The 10,000-nt window shown below is 41.0% G+C and overlaps 1 protein-coding gene across 5 annotated transcripts in view; it reads left to right on the plus strand.

The window, feature by feature from the left end:
- sulf2b (sulfatase 2b) overlaps positions 1 to 10,000 on the plus strand; it is a 69,815-nt gene that overhangs the window by 24,630 nt on the left and 35,185 nt on the right. The window lies entirely within an intron of this gene.

Consider the following 10,000-nt stretch of genomic DNA (forward strand, 5'->3'; position numbering starts at 1 on the left):
TTCTTCTGCTTCTTCTTCCTCCTCTTCCTCTTCTTCTTCTTCTTCTGCTCTTTCGTCTTCTGCTTCTTCTTCTTCTTCTTCTTCCTCCTCTTCCTCTTCTGCTTCTTCTTCTTCTGCTTCTTCTTCTTCCTCCTCTTCCTCTTCTTCTTCTGCTTCTTCTTCTTCCTCTTCTGCTTCTTCTTCTGCTTCTTCTTCTTCTTCCTCTTCTGCTTCTTCTTCTTCCTCCTCTTCCTCTTCTTCTTCTGCTTCTTCTTCTTCTTCTTCTGCTTCTTCTCCTTCTCCTCCTCGTTCTTCTTCTTCCTCTTCTTCTTCTGCTCTTTCTTCTTCTTCTTCTTCTTCTTCTGCTTCTTCTCCTCCTTCTACTTCTTCTGCTTCTTCTTCCTCCTCTTCCTCTTCCTCTTCTTCTTCTTCTTCTTCTTCTGCTCTTTCGTCTTCTGCTTCTTCTTCTGCTTCTTCTTCTTCTTCTTCTGCTTCTTCCTCTTCTGCTTCTTCTTCTTCTTCTTCTTCTTCTTCCTCCTCTTCCTCTTCTGCTTCTTCTTCTTCTTCTTCTTGTTCTTCTTCTTCTTGTGTTTGACCGACGTGAGCCAGAAAGCACGGAGCTAACGCTGACGGAGTCAGGTGATGTGGTGTAATGAGGGACAACGGGAGGAGCTCAGGGTGGAAGAACACACGACTTTCACCCAGGAAACCACTGTTCATGTCAACATCTGTCTCTCTGAACGTTCCTTTCTGGACTTTGTGTCTCTATAAGCTCGTCACCTGACTTCCTCCTTTGTTCCCGGCAGATGTATAACAGCCACTAGAGGGCGACGTCACTTGACCGTAAACACACATTGTTTTCTGAGCACTTTCTGAAATGACTGAAAACGTTTGTGAAGTAGAATATTTTTACCGGAGAGAAGAAGAACATCATCAGTCAGGATGTTTCTCATCGGCACCGCTGAACCCTGAGAGTTCCTTCGAGGCGTGTTGTTGAAAAACACTGAAGTCATCAGATTCTCCCGAGACGTCTGGGACGAGGGAAACATCGGCAGGCCTGAGAGCGGAACGAGAGACGCTCCTGTGGAGCCGCTGGCTTCCTGCTCATCAATAAAGCAGCCGCAGAGCGTCAACGTGACGAGAGCCGTCGCTCTGCTGCTGCCGATGAATGATTGAGGCCGGGACGCTACGTGGCTGTTTAAATAACTCTGATGAAACCTTCACCGTCCAGGCCGACAGCTCCACAGTGACCGAGTCGCTTCTGCCTTTCAGCTGGAGTCCAAATCAAGTCAGTGACTCCAAATGGACAGAAAAGACAAAACTCACGAGTCAGTGTCGGACGTTTATTTGAAAAAGCAAAGCAGGACTGTATGCATGTAACAAGCAGAAACTCTGTTTCCTGTGAACGCAGGCACTTATTTATTGTGGTCGAGTCATTACCCCAATATGTTCTCCATCTCTTTGGTTTCCAATGAAGCCCAAACAACGGACAGATTTAAACGCTGTGACGATTCGAAGGTCAGAGTTCACTTAAGTTCAGCTTCGATCAGGCGGATAGTTGGATTCGTTTATTTGGAGAAGATTTAATTCTGTTTCCTCGTAACTATTCCAATTAGTTTCATCATGATTACGGACGGCAGCGTTGTCTCCCACAATGCAACGAGAGGATGTGAGGAAAAGTTCGACACTATGCAGACGATCGATCGGTGCTCGTTTTGAACTTCACTTTAAAGCAACGTGGGAAACATCGACCGTTTCCCCGTTTCCCATGACGCGTTGCTCAGCCAACGAGAGAAAGTAAAGATGTCAATGAAACACTCAACACGGCGGCTCTACTTCCTCCGTCTCCTTTCACCGTCCCTCCTCGCTTCAATTCAGTTCCTCCTTCCTGTTTACCTGCCTTTCATATCGACAGAAAAGTTAATCAGCTCTCATTCTCCTTGCACTATTTACTCGTGTCTGGAACTAAGCAACATAAAAGGAAGGAGGCAGAAGGAGATGAGAAAGTGATGAAGAGATAGAGAGACAATAGAGGGAGTCGGAGGGAGGGAGGGAGGGAGAGACCCAGAGATATGAAAAAGGCGAAAGAGAGATAGAAGCCGAGGAAAGCAAAGAGGAACAGAATAGGAGGTATGAAAAGATTTACAGAAAGAGATAAAGAGATGGTGAGAGAGCGATAGAGCAAGGGGAGAGAGAGAGAGAGGTCTGAGGAGGAGGAGCAGCTCAGCTGTTGTCACAACAGGGAGCGAGCGAGCGGTCATCGAGGGGAGAGCGCTGTTGCCACGGGGATTATCACCATGTTTGCCACCGCGGCGTCGGCCAACGGGACCTGAACCGAGGGGAGGGTTGTCGGTTTCTGGCAGAGCCCCTATGAGCAAGGCAGCAGGACTCATGAGCACCAGGTAGGAAAAGAGAAGGGAGCTGAAGTGAGGAGCTGAACAAGACAAAGAGAAAATGTAGAGATGTTTGTAGGACGTCGTCTACAGGAAGTGAAAGAGGAAACAGAAGTGATGCTCTGCAGAGTTTCAGCGTTCTGTTTGTGTCAGCTTTGCTTCTGGATTTAGTTTTTCACTCTTCGTCTGTTTGAGCTGATCTCAGTTCTGTTCTGCTCAGATCAGCTGCTTCAGGTTCAGTTTGGGATTTTTGTTTGATTTGATTTCTTTTTTTGGTATTTTGGTCCGACACATATGCAACGCTGATGACCATAATATGTGTGGTATTTGTTATAACTGTACTGTAACATGTGTGGTATTTGTTATAACTGTACCGTAATATATGTGGTATTTGTTATAAATGTACTGTAACATGTGTGGTATTTGTTATAACTGTACCGTAATATATGTGGTATTTGTTATAACTGTACCGTAATATGTGTGGTATTTGTTATAACTGTACCGTAATATAATAATAATAATATTATTTATTTTATATAGCGCTTTTCTTAGTACCCAAAGACGCTTTACAAGGTTCCATGCACACCATTCGCCCAGTCATACCGGTGGTGGTAAGCTACGTCTGTAGCCACAGCTGCCCTGGGGCAGACTGACGGAAGCGTGGCAACTAATTTGTGCACAACGGCCCCTCCGACCAACACCAAGCATTCACTCGCATTCACACCAAGCATTCACCATTCATTCCTTTGCATGTTTTTTCCGAGGTGGGGGAAACCGGAGTGCCCGGAGGAAACCCACGCGGCCACGGCTGAGAACATGCAAACTCGACACAGGTTGTACCAGGAATCGAAACCAGAAACCTTGACTGGGAAGAAGTACCTTCTTACTGTGAGGCAGTGATCTTAACCACTCTGCCACCGTGCTGCCCCGTAACATGTGTGGTATTTGTTATAACTGTACCGTAACATGTGTGGTATTTGTTATAACTGTACCGTAACATGTGTGGTATTTGTTATAACTGTACCGTAACATGTGTGGTATTTGTTATAACTGTACCGTAACATGTGTGGTATTTGTTATAACTGTACCGTAACATGTGTGGTATTTGTTATAACTGCACCGTAATATGTGTGGTATTTGTTATAAATGTACCATAATGTGTGATATTTGTTATAACTGTACCATAACATGTGTGGTATTTGTTATAACTGTACCGTAACATGTGTGGTATTTCTTATAACTGTACCGTAACATGTGTGGTATTTGTTATAACTGCACCGTAACATGTGTGGTATTTGTTATAACTGTACCGTAATATATGTGGTATTTGTTATAACTGCACCGTAACATGTGTGGTATTTGTTATAACTGTACCATAACATGTGTGGTATTTGTTATAACTGTACCATAACATGTGTGGTATTTGTTATAACTGTACCGTAACATGTGTGGTATTTGTTATAACTGTACCGTAACATGTGTGGTATTTGTTATAAATGTACCGTAACATGTGTGGTATTTGTTATAACTGTACCATAACATGTGTGGTATTTGTTATAACTGTACCGTAACATGTGTGGTATTTGTTATAACTGCACCGTAACATGTGTGGTATTTGTTATAACTGTAGGTTGGTACATATATGAGGGTGATAAGAAGCTGTACACGGTAATAACGCGTTAACTTGCCCAGCACTAAACATAAGATAACATACAATACATATAATATAATAGAACATGTTATGATATCATATAACATAATGTCATAAAATATTATATATTATATTATAACAAAATAGAATATAATTCAAGACATGGAAAAAGAAGAAGCTGGAACCAGAGAGTTTGTAGTTCATCATATTATTATTGTTTCAACCGATAGCTGAAAGATATTCATGTGATATTTATTTCCTGTTTTTTCTACTCAATTTAAAAAGTGACTTTTCTTTGAAGCAGGTTTAACAGCCAGAATATGACGGTTTGTGTGATTAAACACTCCAGTGAATTCCTGATGGAGCTGTATATTTGTGTTTTCTGTATATTTGTGTTTTTAAATCTTAACGTCTTCAGTAGGAACAGATGGGACACGCACACAAAGTCAGACTGCATCTAAAGACGGACCAGCGTGTTGTTGGTTTTGTTCTTTGCTTAATTTGTCGATAATGAGAGAAGCACAGAAAGACACCAGAGTTCTGTTCGTCTCATGTTTCCTGCATCAGCGTTTGGTTTCACAGCTGGACGGAGAGAACGGAGAGTCGTTCTGTGATCTGATGTCAGAGTGAAGTGAGGACGTTCGCTTCTTCTCTTTCCTCAGAAGCTTCAGATGGACATGAGTCTGAACTCTCTGTGTTTAGTACAGAGACAACACCGGCATGTGTTTCAGCCACTGAAGCTCTTTTAGCGCTTCAACTTAATCAAAGAAATACTGTACATTCATTGGGGCGCAAGCATCGATTATGATTCTACCTTTTTGAGGCTGAGATACTCACTTAGCTCTCTTAGGACTGGTGAAGATATTGTGTGGGTCCCACACTCGGGTATCACATAGTGGCTCGCCAGCGCCAATCCAACCAATTCAACTCCGCCTACTTCGATTCTTCGCCATTTTGAATTTTGTGAAAGAAACCTTCTTCAGCCATAGGTCCCACTGCCACCAGCTGTTTGTGGACAATTATTGGAGCAATATTATCAAAATGTATCAAAAACGTCTTGACAGCTTATTGCGTTTCGAAGATATTGACCAATTAACATAAAGTGGCGTGGTTTACAAATCTATAGCCGTAATTCCACAACAATTGGGCCAATCCTCACCAAACGTGCAACACACGTCCACACAGCCACCTCAAACATACCCTCACATTCTAATGCCATTCAACATCTAGGGGCGCTTCTGTAATTATGCAATTTTTTGCAAGATGAGGCCATTTTATTGCTTGTTGTGTTTCTTCAGTTTCTGCTTCTGGGGTGTAAAAAGGAAATATAATATTGCCCACGGAGTCAATCAGTTGAGCTGCGAGCTACAACTCACGAACACCATTAAAAGTATGATTGATCGCGATCAGCTCCTCATTAAAGTACACACAAGTACACACAAGTACACACAAGTATCACTGGATTACTGCGAGACTGAAGAAAACCTAAAAACGTGCAGATTCTCAGTCAGCTTCTGCATCACGTGTTGGTGCTGATGGTGACTGACCGTAAACACCAGCTGACATGTTTATTGATAAGCATGTATCAGCTGATGTGTTTATTGATAAGCATCATGTATCAGCTGATGTGTTTATTGATAAGCATCATGTATCAGTTGATGTGTTTATTGATAAGCATCATGTATCAGCTGATGTGTTTATTGATAAGCATCATGTATCAGCTGACGTGTTTATTGATAAGCATCATGTATCAGCTGATGTGTTTATTGATAAGCATCATGTATCAGCTGATGTGTTTATTGATAAGCATCACAATGTATCAGCTGACATGTTTATTGATAAGCATCATGTATCAGCTGACATGTTTATTGATAAGCATCATGTATCAGCTGATGTGTTTATTGATAAGCATCATGTATCAGCTGATGTGTTTATTGATAAGCATCACAATGTATCAGCTGACATGTTTATTGATAAGCATCATGTATCAGCTGACATGTTTATTGATAAGCATCATGTATCAGCTGACGTGTTTATTGATAAGCATCATGTATCAGCTGACATGTTTATTGATAAGCATCATGTATCAGCTGATGTGTTTATTGATAAGCATCATGTATCAGCTGATGTGTTTATTGATAAGCATCATGTATCAGCTGATGTGTTTATTGATAAGCATCATGTATCAGCTGACGTGTTTATTGATAAGCATCATGTATCAGCTGACATGTTTATTGATAAGCATCATGTATCAGCTGATGTGTTTATTGATAAGCATCATGTATCAGCTGATGTGTTTATTGATAAGCATCACAATGTATCAGCTGACATGTTTATTGATAAGCATCATGTATCAGCTGACATGTTTATTGATAAGCATCATGTATCAGCTGACGTGTTTATTGATAAGCATCATGTATCAGCTGACATGTTTATTGATAAGCATCATGTATCAGCTGATGTGTTTATTGATAAGCATCATGTATCAGCTGATGTGTTTATTGATAAGCATCATGTATCAGCTGATGTGTTTATTGATAAGCATCATGTATCAGCTGATGTGTTTATTGATAAGCATCATGTATCAGCTGACATGTTTATTGATAAGCATCATGTATCAGCTGACGTGTTTATTGATAAGCATCATGTATCAGCTGACATGTTTATTGATAAGCATCATGTATCAGCTGATGTGTTTATTGATAAGCATCATGTATCAGCTGATGTATTTATTGATAAGCATCACAATGTATCAGCTGACATGTTTATTGATAAGCATCATGTATCAGCTGACATGTTTATTGATAAGCATCATGTATCAGCTGATGTGTTTATTGATAAGCATCATGTATCAGCTGATGTGTTTATTGATAAGCATCATGTATCAGCTGACATGTTTATTGATAAGCATCATGTATCAGCTGACATGTTTATTGATAAGCATCATGTATCAGCTGACATGTTTATTGATAAGCATCATGTATCAGCTGATGTGTTTATTGATAAGCATCATGTATCAGCTGATGTGTTTATTGATAAGCATCATGTATCAGCTGACATGTTTATTGATAAGCATCATGTATCAGCTGACGTGTTTATTGATAAGCATCACAATGTATCAGCTGACATGTTTATTGATAAGCATCATGTATCAGCTGACGTGTTTATTGATAAGCATCATGTATCAGCTGATGTGTTTATTGATAAGCATCATGTATCAGCTGACATGTTTATTGATAAGCATCATGTATCAGCTGACATGTTTATTGATAAGCATCATGTATCAGCTGACATGTTTATTGATAAGCATCATGTATCAGCTGATGTGTTTATTGATAAGCATCATGTATCAGCTGATGTGTTTATTGATAAGCATCATGTATCAGCTGACATGTTTATTGATAACCATCATGTATCAGCTGACGTGTTTATTGATAAGCATCATGTATCAGCTGATGTGTTTATTGATAAGCATCATGTATCAGCTGACGTGTTTATTGATAAGCATCATGTATCAGCTGACGTGTTTATTGATAAGCATCATGTATCAGCTGACGTGTTTATTGATAAGCATCATGTATCAGCTGACGTGTTTATTGATAAGCATCATGTATCAGCTGACATGTTTATTGATAAGCATCATGTATCAGCTGACGTGTTTATTGATAAGCATCATGTATCAGCTGATGTGTTTATTGATAAGCATCATGTATCAGCTGACATGTTTATTGATAAGCATCATGTATCAGCTGATGTGTTTATTGATAAGCATCATGTATCAGCTGACATGTTTATTGATAAGCATCATGTATCAGCTGACGTGTTGATCACAGAGGAGAAGGAATTATTGATCTCTTTGTATGACACGCATGATAAACTATGTCCGGACCACAGCTGGCTCTGAGCTAAACTCTGTTAACTCCGCTAACCAGCGTCCATGTTGTTGAGCCGACTCCTCTTCAGAGTCGGGAAACAATGAGCTGCCCTCTGACCCCTGACCTCTCTCTCTCTGCATGTAAAGCACTGATGAATATGGAAGAGCAGGGCTGAACTATCACTGCATCTCTTTTACTGACGTTGAACATATCCAGTCACAGCCAGCCAGCCGCATCCGCCACCGAGGCCCGCCCACCCGCTCATGAATATTAATGAGCGGATAGATGTGACACGCATAACATAATCTGATAATATAGTGCGATACACGGCGTAGAGCATGTGGACAGATGAGCGTGCAGGAGGCAGGAGGCTCTCATTCAGACACCAGAACCTGTGATGTCGGTGATGAAGTCTGTCTCACATGTAGTGCTGATCACAGTATAATCAGCGTAGTGATCACATCTCTACGGGCCGCGCACAGCAGACCAGTGGACCTGCTTTCTTTCACTGAATAGAGCAGACTGCTCTCATCCAGCATGATAACATAGTCTGTCTGTAAGAAGCGGACTTATTCATCTCGTTGGTTTGTTGACCGATGTTTTGAAGCCTCGAGTTCGGCCATTTTGCCGTCGCCATCTTAGATTGTGGCCGTCACCATGTTGTGCAACCAGTGAACAGGAAGTGACCATATCTGGACTGAGGAGTGATTTAGAGACTGGTAGACATGTCAATCACAAGCTAGCCCCGCCCTAAAGCATACGCTAACCATCGGACCTTCTGCAGACCAAACACACGTTCTGCCGTGTCGTGTTGAAAGTCCGTCTCCTGAAGAACGTATCTGTTCTTAAACTAAACATTTCAGAGTCTCTGAGAAGTAGAACAAACATATATTTACACTTCATTGTAAAGGTTATGTTTAGTGTATGCTTTGGGCCTTTTGTTCCCCGGTGCTGCTGACTATGCTTACTGCAGACTCCTCCGGCCGAGGGGAGGAGATAATGTTTCGCTGCCCTCAGAAGAAAGCTCTGAATATCAAATGAAACAAACTATCTGGAATCAACAGCAGCTTCATTTTCCAGGCGGGATCCATGAATATCAAATGCAAGAAAATATCAGGATTCAGAAGGTTTTCAGCTTCATATCGCAGAAATAAAAAGACGTTTCACATTACATTGTAACGTTATAATGTTATGTTATAATGTAACGTTGTGTAACGCTATAATGTTAGGTTGTTACGTTAATGTTACGCTACGTTATTAAATAATGCTACGCTACGTTATAATACGTTACGTTACCGTAGACTTTATATAAGAAGTGCACGTAGTCATCGCGCCGTCACCGATTCGTTGTTGGACTGATGTTTAAAAGCATCCAGTTCAACACTTTGGACGTAGAGACGCCGCATACGTCTCTGGTGTCGACCTGTCAATCACAGTAAGCCCCGCCCTAAAGCATCCCCTGCTTTATGGTCTGTGTGACTCTAAATGGACCATAATGTACTAAATGAACATCATGCTGTATTGAAGAAGACTTGAAACTAGAGATTGAGACATAAACTCATGTTTACAATGTTTACTGAGGTAATAAATCAAGAGAGAAGTAGAGTCATTTTCTATAGACTTCTATACAACCAGAGGAGTCGCCATGTGTACTTTGTGGCTCTTTATACTACAGCACCTGACTTCCAGCTTTGCTTGCGTCATCAATACAACAACCACTAGAGGACGGTGTCGTTTTCATGTGTTCGTATCATTGATCAACTGTATGAATAGACAAGCTCTTCTCATCGCGGTGGGCGGGAATCACTTCTCTCATTTCTTTTAACCCAAACAACGATCTCTTCCTAAACCTAACTCACTGGTCTTGTTGTGTAAATAATAAATTGTTTCTTGTGAAGATGGAAGTTTATTTTGAAAAGACAGTTTGAATGTAACGAGCGGAAATTGACACGTGTTGCTGGACTTTCACAGAAAAATGCACTCAAAGAGTCCTCCAGTGATGCATCATTGTCAGACTCATGACATACAGATTCATCCTCCTCAGTCGTTTTGTATTTGTTTTTTCTTGAGTAACAGTGCTGCAGGACGCAGTGACGTCGGGA

This window comes from Melanostigma gelatinosum (genome assembly GCF_949748355.1).
Source record: "Melanostigma gelatinosum genome assembly, chromosome: 8".
Taxonomy (NCBI): Eukaryota; Metazoa; Chordata; class Actinopteri; order Perciformes; family Zoarcidae; genus Melanostigma; species Melanostigma gelatinosum.